The sequence below is a fragment of the Gorilla gorilla genome, chromosome 15 (genome assembly GCF_029281585.2).
Source record: "Gorilla gorilla gorilla isolate KB3781 chromosome 15, NHGRI_mGorGor1-v2.1_pri, whole genome shotgun sequence".
NCBI lineage: Eukaryota > Metazoa > Chordata > Mammalia > Primates > Hominidae > Gorilla > Gorilla gorilla.
This window is the reverse complement of record NC_073239.2, coordinates 13,124,008-13,137,408: the sequence shown is the minus strand read 5'-3', so window position 1 is coordinate 13,137,408 and position 13,401 is coordinate 13,124,008. Positions and strand designations below refer to the sequence as shown.

The 13,401-nt window shown below is 37.3% G+C and overlaps 1 long non-coding RNA gene across 1 annotated transcript in view; it reads right to left on the bottom strand.

The window, feature by feature from the left end:
* Positions 1 to 8,470, bottom strand: part of LOC134757174 (uncharacterized) — a 640,416-nt gene extending 631,946 nt beyond the window's left edge. The window contains exon 1 of the long non-coding RNA XR_010130868.1: positions 8,332 to 8,470. This is a non-coding gene — a long non-coding RNA (uncharacterized lncRNA). The remainder of the gene's footprint in view (positions 1 to 8,331) is intronic.
* Positions 8,471 to 13,401: the final 4,931 nt, after the last annotated feature.

The following is a 13,401-nucleotide window of genomic DNA, read 5'->3' as shown; positions in this document are numbered from 1 at the left end:
TGCATTTATTTCATCAGCATATGGAACAGTCTCCAAGATAGACAATATGATAGGCCACAAAACAAGTTTCAATAAATTCAAATAAATTTAAGAAAATTGAAATTATATCAAGTACCGTTCAGACAACAATGGAATAAAACTGGTTACCAATTCAAGCAAACCCCTCAAAACTACACAAATAAATACAAATTAAATTATCTGGTGTTGAATAATTTTGGGGTTAACAATGAAATCAAGACAGAAATTTTAAAATCCTTTTAAATGAATGGTTATAGTTTCACAATTTATCAAGACCTCTGGAATACAGAAAAAGTAATGCTAAGAGGAAAGTTCATAGTATTAGATGTCTACATTAAGAAATCTGAAAGAGCACAAATTGACAACCTAATGTTATACTTCAAAGAATTGGAGAAACAATAACAAACCAAACCCAAAGCCAGCAGAAGAAAATACAAATGAACATCAAAGAACTGAATATAATCGGAACAAAAATAATACAAAAGATAAATAAAACAAAAATCTGGTTCTTTGAAAAGATGAACAAAATTGACAGATCATTAGTGATATTAACCAAGGAAAGAAGAGAGAAGAGCCAAATAAGCTCAATTAGAAGTAAAACTGGAGACATTACAACCAATTCCAGAGAAATACAAAAGATTATATGAGACTACTATGAGCACCTCTAGTCACACAATCTAGAAAATCCATAGGAAATGGATAAATTCCTGGAAAAATACAACCCCACAAGATTAAATCAGGAAGACATAGAAACCCCAAACAGACCAATAACAAACAGTAATATTGAATCAGTAATTAAAAAATGCCAACAAAACACAAGTACAGAGACAGATGGATATACAGCTGAACTCTACCAAACATTCAAAGAAGAATTGGTAGCAATTCTACTGAAACTATTCCAAAAGATAAACAGAGAGTCCTCTCTGAATTATCCTGTGAAACCAATATTAGCTTAACACCAAAACCAGGAAAAGGCATAACAGAAAAAAGAAAACTACAGACCAATATCCTTGATGAATATAGATGCAAAAATCCTCAATAAAATGCTACCTAACCAAATCCAATGGCATATCAAAAGGATAATGCATCATTATCAAGTGTGTTTCACCCCAGGGATGCTGGGATGATTTAACATACACAAGTCAGTAAATGTGATACATTACATAAACCATCATTTTTTAAAAAAACATATGATTATCTCAATTAGATGCAGAAAAACCATTTGATTAAATCCAGCATCCCTTTATGATGAAAACCCTCAACAAACTAGGCATAGAAGGGATTTACTTCAAAATAATAAAAGCCATACATGACAATCCCACAGTCATCAGGCTGATTGGAGAAAACTTGAAAGCATTCCCCCTGATAACTGGAACAAGACAAGGATGTCCACTTTCACCACATTTATTCAACATACTACTGGAAGTCCTAGACAGAGCAATCATTCAAGAACAAAAAATAAAGGGCATTCGAATTGGAAAAGAGGAAGTCAAACTACTGCTGTCCACTGATGATTCAATTGTACACCTGGAAAACCCAAAAGACTCATCCAAAGAGCTCCTAGATCTGATAAATTAATTGAGTAAAGTCCCAGTTTACAAAATGAATGTACAGAAATCAGTAGCACTGCTATACATCAACAACAACTAAGCTGAGAATCAAATCAAGAACTCAATCCCCTTTACAACTGCAAAAAATCTAAATTACCTAGAAATATGCTTAACCAAGGAGGTAAAAGATCTCTGCAAGGAAAACTACAAATTTGTTTCTATTTGTTTGTGTCATATATTATTACTATGAAAGTAATCATAGTACTTTCATAGTAAAAAATCATCTGTGTTTTCAAATGGAAAAAAAAATAAACATGTAGACCAATGGAACAAAATAGAGAACCCAGAAATAAAGCCAAATACTTACAGCCAACTGATCTTCAACAAAGCATACAAAAACATACATTGGGGAAAGGACACCCTATTCAATAAATGGTGCTAGGAAAACTGGCAAGCCACGTGTACAAGAATGAAACTGGATCCCTATCTCTCACTTTGTACAAAAATCAACTCAAGATGGATCAAATAATTATTAAGAACCCAAAAGCAAATGCAACAAAAAAAGTAAATAAAGGGGACCTAATTAAACTAAAATGCTTCGGCACAGCAAAAAGAAATAATCAGCAGAGTAAACAGACAACCCATAGAATGGTAGAAAATATTTGCAAACTGTGCCTCTGATGAAGTAGTATCCAGAATCTACAAGGAATTCAACCAAATCAGCAAGAAAATATAAATAATGCAATCAAGAGTGGACAAAAGGCATGAATAGACATGTCTCAAAAGAAGATATACAAACGGCCAACAAACATGACAGATGCTCAACATCATTAGTCATCAAGAAATATGAATTAAAACCACAATGAGTTACCACCTCACTCGTGCAAGAAGGTCCATAATTCAAGTCAAAAAACAATAGATGTTGATGTGTATGTGGTGAAAGGGAACACTGCTAGTGGGAATGTAAATTAGTACAATCTCTATGGAAAACAGTATGAACATTCCTTAACAAACTAAAAGTAGATCTACCATTTGATCCAGCAATCCCACAACAGGGTGTCTACCTAAAGGAAAAGAAGTCATTATGTCAAAAAGACACAAACACACACGTTTATAGCAGCACAATTAATAATTGCAAAGATATGGAACCAGCCTGAGTGCCCACCGACCAATGAGTGGATAAAGAAAATATGGCATACATACACCATGGAATACAACTCAGCCATAAAAAAGAACAAAATAATGTCTTTTGAAGCCACTTGGATGGAGCTAGAGGCCATTATTCTAAGTGAAGTAACTCAGGAATGGAAAACTAAACATTATATGGTCTCACTTATAAGTGGGAGCTAAGCTGTGAGGACTCAAAGACATATGAAGTGATATAATGGACTTTGGGGACTTGGGTTGGGGGGAGTTAGGAGGTGGGATGAGGAATAAAAGACAACATATTGGGTGCAGTGCACGCTGCTCAGATGATGGGTGCACCAAAATCTCAGATTTCACCACTGTAGAATTCATCCATGTAACCACAAACCACTTGTACTTCAAAGGCTATTGAAATTTGAAAAAGAGAGAGAGTCATTGATCTATGACTAGAAGAATCTCAGACAAATAATTGAATCAAGTCCTGTCTCTGTCTCCTGGAAGCTAAGTGAGTGTAAGACATTTAGGCCTCACCAGCATTTAGGTTTAGTTTCTTTATCTGCAAAAGGGGGACATCTTTTATATATATATATGTATATATATATATATGTATGTGTATATATATATACATATGTGTATATATATGTATGTGTAGAGATATATATGTATGTGTAGATATATATGTATGTGTAGATATATATGTATGTGTAGATATATATGTATGTGTAGATATATATATATAGTTATTCTCATTAGACTGTACACATCTCAAATGTAGAAACTCTGTTACTCATCTCTTTATCTCTAGTATTAATGCACTGTCCAGTGGAGTATGCATCAATAACTGCTTCTTGAACAAATGAGGATTAGATAATGATAAAGTTATTTTTAAATTGTAAAAAAAAAAAAAAAACAGTAGCAGGAAGTTCGAATTTTCATCAGTGTTCTCCATCATTTGTATCACTGTGTTATATGATTCCTCTTATACAGCATTATGTGTGCATGCATGTGTTTTTTGTGTGTATGAAATGGGTTTAAATGTTGAATTCAATTTCACATTGTCATGCAAGAAGAAATCATTTCAGAATAATTCACAAAAACTAAAGGAGTTTTTTCCCTCTGATCTCACTACTCATGTGGATTAAAGGTGAGACCACTTTGCACTGTGTATTGTTAAGCTCTGGACTTGTCACATTTATTCAAATAAGAATACTAATGGATTTTACAGAAGAATAGAACTTTTAAAAAGATTATATTTTAACCAGACAGTCTATTCCTTTTAATAAATTGCACAATAGTCTTTTTGCATGTGATAGCAGTAAGCTTTTCTAGAGAATAGATATAAGCATAATAGTGCCCAGAGAAATAATAAATTATCCTCAAACAAGGGATATTAATTATGTCATTTACGCAAAACTCACATCTCTCTAGAGAAATAAGATAAACATGGATTAATTTATAAAGGAATGAGTATTGATTTCTAAAAATATTAAGTTGTTATATCTATTTACCACTAATATAAATCTTATGCCTCAGAGTCTTATTGAGAGTAACAGGAGGCATCCTAGCGGCTAGGCAGATAGGGGCGGGTCCCTGGTGAAAACCCACCTCCAAGCTGAAGACAGTTTAAAGCCTGAAAGCCAAGCTATGAGTTAAATCCTCAGACCAGACTGAGAACTTGTCTTCTTATTTGCCTCTTTCCTCTGATTGATCCCCACTGTTCATCTATTTTACATATACCAACCCTTTCCTAATTGGTTTTCTACACTGTCGTGCCGAAACTTGGATGGTGTCTTCACTTTAGCCTTTTCTGCATACCAATAAACCATCAGCACACACTCCCTATTCTGAGTCCATAAAGGGCCCCAGATCCAGCCACAAGGGGGTGCTTTCCCACCTTCAGGTAAGGGGACCACTCTTGTGTCCAGCATATCCTCATTCTTCTTGTGTGTGGCACAAGAGCTCAGGAACCACCAAACATGGGTACAAGCTATAACAAAGGTGAGTTGGGGCATGCCAGCATGGCAGAGTGCGGCCCGGGCAGGGCATCGTTGGCTGGAGGTCCCTCGTTTGCAAAGTGACTGAGAAGAAATTTCTACATCATTATTGAGGTCAAAGAAACACTGCAAAACAGATATTTCAGCCAACACAAAACTGGTAAGTATAAGCGGCCAGTAAAAATTAGTAACATTAACGGAGAAATTTTCAAATTTATATTCACCAAATTGGCTTAAATCCTAAATCTTTATTAGAAGATATATTACTTGTGTCCTTCAGAATATTGTGATCCTCTTTCATTAATACTAAGGATGATGTCTGCAGTTCATTTGAAGCATCCTGCAAGTGACAGGGAGCAATTCCTCACCCTGCACACAAGGATTCTCAGGAAACGTATGTTTCTCCCAGACATATTAGGCTCCATGTTCTGTTTCGATAGCATTCTACATCTGCATTTTGGTAATACTTCTTTAAAAATGCATTATCTTGGCTGGATGCAGTGGCTCATGCCTGTAATCCCGCACTTTGGGAGGCCTAGGAAGGCAGATCACTTGAGGTCAGGAGTTTGAGACCAGCCTGGCAAACATGGTGAAACTCCATCTCTACTAAAAATACAAAAATTAGCCAGGCATGGTGGCATGCATCTGTAGTCCCAGCTGCTTGGAAGGCCGAGGCATGAGAATCACTTGAACCTGGAAGGCAGAAGTTGCAGTGAGCCAAGGTTACACCACTGCACTCCAGCCTGGGCAACAGAGCAAGACTCCATCTCAGAAAAAAAAAAAAATTAAATGCATTATTTTTCCAAACAATTTTACCTCTTTTCTTCTTCTCCTTTATTTTTCAAATGAATTCAATTTTTGTTTGTTATTCCGGTTTGCAGTAAGTCCAGAGGATTAAAGCAGTGCATAGTACAGGCTCTAACTTAACATTGAGTGTCACTTGTCTATGTTTTAAAAGTTCTCACCATGGAATTTTCCAGCTGGCTGTGTATAGCTTACTTCTGTGTCTGTCTCTTTTTTTTTTTTTTTTTTTTTTTTGAGACAGAGTCTCGCTCTGTTGCCAGGCTGGAGCACAGTGGCGCAATCTTGGCTCACTGCAACCTCCGCCTCCTGGGTTCAAGCAATTCTCCTGCTTCAGCCTCCTGAGTAGCTGGGACTACTGGTAAGCATTACCACACCCAGCTAATTTTTATATTTCTAGTAGAGACCAGGTTTTACCATGTTGGCTGGGATGGTCTCGATCTCCTGACCTCATGATCCGCCTGCCTCAACCTCCCAAAGTGCTGGGATTACAGGCGTGAGCCACCGCCTGGCCTATTTCTTTGTTACTCCTTGTTTCTTCCTGTCTTTCTTTTCATCCCCACTCCAAACACCCACACGGTCCCCCTCTTTTCAACTCTCATATATTGTCTTAAACATGCATTAAGTTCATGTCTATAAGAGTTTAGTTTTAAATCTAAGCCCCCAAATATTTCTTGGCTTTCCTAAGCATTGCACAACCATTAAAATGCTCTCTTAACCTAAGGAAATCTACTTAGGATCTTTTTCTTTAAACATTAGGACATTTCCATTTCTAGCCTTTCATTGATTCTATCCCTGAATGCATGCAACCATTCACTTACAAGAGAAAATTCATAAGCTATGGGGAAATTTTATTTTATTTTTCTTTGTTAATGTAGGACTGGTCACAGGCATGGTTATTTTGGATACTAATTCTATTTCAAAGGCCTTAAAATGCTAACATAAAAATGTCTTCACCATTTTTTATTTCGTTCCAGAGTTCATGATTCTTATCATGACTGATATTTCTCCTGAAAACACTCTGTAAAATACAAAATGTTCCCTGTGAGAGCTCATACCTAAACCACTATCACTGTTTTCAAACTAAAGTACTCCAAGACTCACCCAGGAAGGAGTTATGAAGGGGATGCTGCTCCACTTTAAAATACATTTGTTGTGTTTATACACAATTCTTTAACTCATTACTATGAGAACTGTTGAGATGGTAAAACAGGTTCAGCACACATTTATGAAACACTATTTATCGATGCCGATGAAGAATGTTGCAATGAGATTGATAGGTTTGATACAGAACAAGCTAATGTAAACTATAAACATTGCAATTTTTTTTTTTCTGTTGAACAGAAAACCCTACAAGTTAACGTCTAATGTCATGGAGACCTGGGTCTTAATAAATGGTAAATAACAGGTAAAACAGAGGTTTATCACTAGGAGGATAAAAATCTCCTGGGTAAGCCAATTATACAATGCTACTGTACATGCAGAAGATATACACCATCCTGTTGCCATATATCTAAGTTTTTAACAATTTTTTCTTAATATCTCCTCCCCAGATTCTGAAAGAATAGATGCACAAATATGAAACGATTAAACTAACTTGATCAGCTGAAGCCAATAATAACTCCTATACTCCCCTCTACCCAAACAAAAGCTGAACACTTAAACCTACTCAGCCATAAACAGAAGAGCTTGAAAGCTGCAGGCTTTGTCCCTAAAGCTAGGGCCTGCTGTTGTGGTGTTAACATGGAGAAGCTTGAGATAAAGGTGTCTGTCCCATAGAAGGCTCAGTTAGGTAGGCAGTATCATTAGCTCATTTGCTCCAGCCAGTGGAGGGTAAGATTTTCCATCCTTAATTTTCTCATCCATTAGGATCATCAGGTAGAGAATGGAGAGATTGGGGAACCATTCTAAGAGCAGATGTATTCACTTATTATGGGCAAAATCACAATAAAACTTATACTTTGGGGTTATCCTTTGTACTGGAAATAAATCTGCCAGATGATATCTAACTTTGTGGAGACTAGGCCCTAATAAATAGTAAATAGCAAGTAAAACAGAGATAATTCCCTTAGAGAATTAAAATCTCTTTGACCTCTTTTACAAGCCACATATTCTTTTCCTGATGCTCACAGGCTTTCCTTCTTAAGGTTTCCTCCCTTCAAGCTGCAAACAATCTATTTTATCCCCACAGGGTAGATCCTAAGCCTCCTGCTACATTACGATCCAATCTCACTTCCCTAAGACTTGGGTCAAAAGTCAGATTCAGTCTTCTTCATTCTGTTTTTCCTCTTCTTTGTTCTGCCATAACTTCATCACTCTATGCAATTTTTGTCATGGAGAAATAAAGTCAACATTTTGGGAGAATGGCATCCAGAAATATGAGAAAGCCAAACCCATTACTTCAAATCCTCATTAAATCCAAGTAGCAGCTTGAATATCTTGACAGTTAAATAGTGTACACAACAAAATTAAAATGAAAAAAAAAAAAGAGAAAACCTCCAGGGCAGTGGATCATGGCGGACTAGAAGACAGACAAGATTGCAGCTCCGACTCAGACGGACAGAGCAGCGTGTGGAGGCTTGCATCGTGCATTTTTGCTCCAGAACGACTGGAATAAATACTGCAGAAAATGACTGCAGCAAACCTGAAAAGATCCATAGACCCCTGAAGGAAGTAGATTGCTCCTGCAGGACCCAGGAGACACCCCAAATACTGTGAGTGCCCAAACTGTGGAAGTGGGAAAGGGAGATTATCTGCCCCTGAACACACACCCCCCTGGGGAAACTGAAGGCTTAGATTAAAAGAGAAGATTTTGATCTTACCTGGAGCTGAGTCGATTTAGAGAGCCAAGCAAAACATAGGGGAAGAGGAAGCAGTTGGAAAAGCCCTGGGAGATCACTGGGTCCCCTAGCAAGCCATTTTTGCTTGGCCTTACAAAGGTCCTTCGGGAGGGTGGTCAGAGGTACTGGGAAAAGGCCACAGGGAGAAGGAAGGCTCCAGCTGAACTTTATAGCAATTTGAACTTACCCAGAAGCCTCCTGACCAGAACTTGATGGGAGGGGTGAAGCCGCTTGCAGATTCCACAGGTGGGGAAAGAAGGAAAGCTTTATTTGCTTTGCAGCTGGGAGGTGGGTACCCTGGAGCAAGTTCTCAGCCCTGCTTGTTCACTGCCTGGAAACAGACTCAGTGCTGTTGAAGTGAGCATGGTGAAAGTAAGACCAGCCCTTCCAGTTGCATGGGAGCTGGGTGAGGCTTATGACTGCTGGATTTTCCCCACTTCCCTGATAACCTGAATGACACAGTAAACAAAGTCATAATCCTCCTAGGAGCATAACTCTGTTGACCTGGGAACCTCACCCCCATCCCCCACAGCAGCCAAAGTAAGACCGGCCCAAAGAGAGTCTGAGCTCAGACACACCTATCTATGGCCCCACCACATGGTCCTTCCATACCCACCCTGGTAACTGAAGACACAGGGCATATACTCTTGAGAGTTCTAGGGCCCTACCTACCACCTCTTTCTCCCCATACTACCACAGCTGATACTCTCTGGAAAGTTCCACCTCCTGGCAGGAAGCCAACCAGCACAAAAATAGAGCATTAAACCATCAAAGCTAAGAGCACTCACAGAGCCCATTTCACCCCCTGCCACCTCCACTGGAACAGGTGCTGCTACCCCTGGCTGAGAGACCACAGATGGTTCACATCACAAGATTCTGCAGACAACCCCCAGTACTAGCCCAGAGCCTGGTAGACTTGCTGAATGGCTAGATCCAGAACAGAGATAACAATCACAACAGCTCAGCTCTTAGGAAGCCACATAAAAAAATCACACTAGCTCACCAGCAATAGGCCCAAGCCAAGAAGAAATTTCTGATTTACACGAAAAAGAATGCAAGAGTATAATTATTAAGCTAATCAGGGAGGCACCAGAGAAAGGCAAAGCCCAATGTATGGAAATCCAAAAATGATATAAGAAGTGAAAGGAGAAATATTCAAGGAAATTGATAGCACAAATAAAAAAAACAATAAAAACTTCAGGAAACATTTGACAAACTTATAGAAATGCAAAATGCTCTGGAAAGTCTAAGCAATAGAATTGAACAAGCAGAAGAAATAAATTCAGAGCTTGAAGATGAGGTCTTTGAATTAACCCAATCCAATAAAGACAAAAAAAAAGAAGATATTAACAAAGCCTCCAAGAAGTCTGGGATTATGTTAAATGACCTAATTTAAGAATAATCGGTGTTTCAGAGGAAGAAGAGAAATCTAAAAATCTAAAAGTTTGGAAAATATACTTGGGAGAATAATTGAGAAAAACTTCCCCGGCCTTTCTCTAGACCTAGACATCCAAATACAAGAAGCACAAAGAACACCTGGGAAATTCATTGCAAAAAGATCATTGCCTAGGCACATTGTCGTCAGGTTATCTAAAGTTCAGATGAAGGAAAAAATCTTAAGAGCTGTGAGACAAAAGTACCAGGAAAACTTTAAGGGAAAATCTATCTGATTAACAGAAGATTTCTCAGCAGAAACTCCACACCCTTTGGGGTCCTATCTTCAGCCTCCTCAAACAAAACATTATCAGCCAATAATTTTTTTATCCAGCAAAACTGAGCTTCATATATGAATGAAAGATACAGTATTTCAGACAAACAAATGCTGAGAGAGTTTGCCATTACCAAGTCACCACTACAAGAACTGCTAAAAGGAGCTCTAAATCTTGAAACAAATTCTGGAAACACATCAAAAAAGAACCTTTTTAAAGCATAGATCTCACAGGACCTATAAAACAAAAATACAATTGAAAAAACAAAAACAAAAGCAATGAAAAATCAAGATATACAGGTAACAGCCTGATGAATGGAATGGTACCTCACATCTAAATACTAACATTGAATGTAAATGGCCTAAATGCCCCAATTAAAAGATACAGTACTGCAGAATGGCTAAGAATTCACCAACCAACTATCTGCTGGCTTCAAGAGACTCACCTAACATATAAAGACTCACACAAACTTAGGGTAAAGGGGTGGAAAAAAGACATTTCATGCAAATGAACACCAAAAGTGAGCAGGGCTAGCTATTCTTACATCAGACAAAACAAACTTTTAAGCAACAGCAGTTAAAAAAGACAAAGAGGAGCATTATATAATGATACAAGGCTTTGTCCAACAGAAAAATATCACAATCCTAAACATACGTGCACCTAACACTGGAGCTCCCAAATTTATAAAACAATTACTAATAGACCAAAGCAAAGAGATAGACCACAACACAGTAATGGTGAGGGACTTCAGTACTCCACTGACAGCACTGGACAGGTCATTAAGACAGAAAGTCAAGAAAGAAACAATGGATTTAATCTGTACCCTGGAACAAATAGACTTAACAGATATATACAGAACATTCTATCCAACAATCGCAGACTATACATTCTATTCAACAGTGCATGGGACTTTTTCCAAGATAGGCCATATAATAGGCCACAAAACAAGCTTCAAAAAATTTAAGAAAACTGAAATTATATCTAGCACTCTCTCAGACCACAGTGGAATAAAACTGGAAAATAAATCCAAAAGAAACCTCCAAAACCATGCAAATACATGGACATTAAATAACCTACTCCTGAATGATCATTGGGTCAAAAATAAAATCAGGGTGGAAATTAAAATTTTTTTGAACTGAACGACAACAGTGACAACCGATCAAAACCTCTGGAACACAGTAAAGGTGGTGCTAAGAGAAAAGTTCGTAGCCCTAAACACCTTAATCAAAATGTCTGAAACAGCACAAATGGACAATCTAAGGTCACAACTCAAAGAACTAGACGAACAAGAACTAACCAAACCCAAACCCAGCAGAAGAGAGTAAATAACCAAGATAAGAGCAGAACTAAATGAAATGGAAACAAACAAACAAAAAACACAAAAGATAAATGAAACAAAAAGCTGGTTTTTGAAAAGATAAATAAAACTGATAGACCATTAGCAAGATTAACCAAGAACAAAAGAGATAACACCCAAATAAGCTCAATAAGAAAGGAAACAGGAGATATTACAACTGACAACACAGAAATACAAAAATATTCAAGGCTACTGTGAACACTTTTATACACATTAAACTAGAAAACCTAGAAGAGATGGATAAATTCCTGGAGAGATACAACACTCCTAGCTTAAATCAGGAAAAATTAGATACCCTGAACAGACCAATAAAAAGCAGTGAGATTGAAATAGTAATTAAAAAATTACCAACAAAAAAATTCCAGGACCAGTTGCATTCACAACAGAATTCTATCAGACCTTCAAAGAAGAATTGGCACCAATCCTATTGACACTATTCCACAAGGTAGAGAAATAGGGAACCCTCCCTAAATCATTCTATGAAGCCAATATCACCCTAATACCAAAACCAGGACATAAACAAAAAAGAAATCTACAGAACAATATCCCTAACGAACACAGATGCTAAAATTCTTAACAAAGTACTAGCTAACCAAATCCAACAACATATCAAAAAGATAATTCAACATGATCAAGTCAGTTTCATACCAGGGATGCAGAGGTGGTTTAACATATGCAAGTCAATAAATGTGATACACCACATAAACATAATTAAAAACAAAAATCACATGATTATCTCAATAGATGCAGAAAAAGCATGAGACAAAATTCAGCATCGCTTTATGATTAAAACTCTCAGCAAAACTGGCATACAAGGGACATACCTCAATATAATAAAAGCCATCTATGACAAACCCACAGCCAACATAATACTAAATGGGAAAAGTTGAAAGCATTCCCTCTGAGAATTGGAGCAAGACAAGGATTCCCACTCTCACCACTCCTCTTCAACATAGTACTGGAAGTCCTAGCCAGAGCAATCAGACAAGAGAAGGAAATAAAGGGCATCCAAATTGGTAAAGAGAAAGTCAAACTGTCACTGTTTGCTGACGATATGATCATTTACTTAGGAAACCCTAAAGGCTGCTCCAGAAAGCTCCTAGAACTGATAAAAGAATTCAGCGAAGTTACTCGATACATTAATGTACACAAATTAGTAGCTCTTCTATACACCAGCAGTGACCAAGTTGAGAATCAAATTACGAACTCAACCCTTTTTACAATAGCTGCAAATAAAATCAAATATTTAGGAATATACCCAACCAAAGAGGTGAAAGACCTCTACAAGGAAAACTACAAAACACTGCTGAAAGAAACCATGGATGACACAAACAAATGGAAACACATCCCATGCTCACTGATGGGTAGAATCAATATTGTGAATACAACCATATTACCAAAAGCAATCTACAAATTCACTGCAATTCCCACCAAACACCACCATCATTCTTCACAGAATAAGAAAAGCACAATCCTAAAATTCATATGGAACCAAAAAAGAGCTGGCATAGCCAAGGCAAGCCTAAGCAAAAAACACAAACAAAAACAACAACAAAAAAAAACAAATCTGGAGGCATAACATTACCTGATTTTGAACTATACTATAAGGTCATAATCACCCATACAGCATGGTACTGGTATAAAAACAGGTATACAGACCAATGGAACAGAACAGAGAACACAGAAATAAACCCAGATACAGCCAACTGATCTTCAACAAGCAATTAAAAACATAAAATGGAGAAAGAACACACTTTTCAACAGATGGTATCAGGATAATTGGCTAGCCACAGGTGAGAGAATGAAATCATCCTCATCTCTCACCTTATACAAAAATCAACTCAACATGGATTAAGGACTGAAATCTAAGACCTGAAAACATAAAAATTCTAGAAGATATTATTGGAAAAACCCTTCTAGACATTGGCTTAGGCAAGAATTTCATGACCAAGAATCCAAAAGCAAATGGAATAAAAACAAAGATAA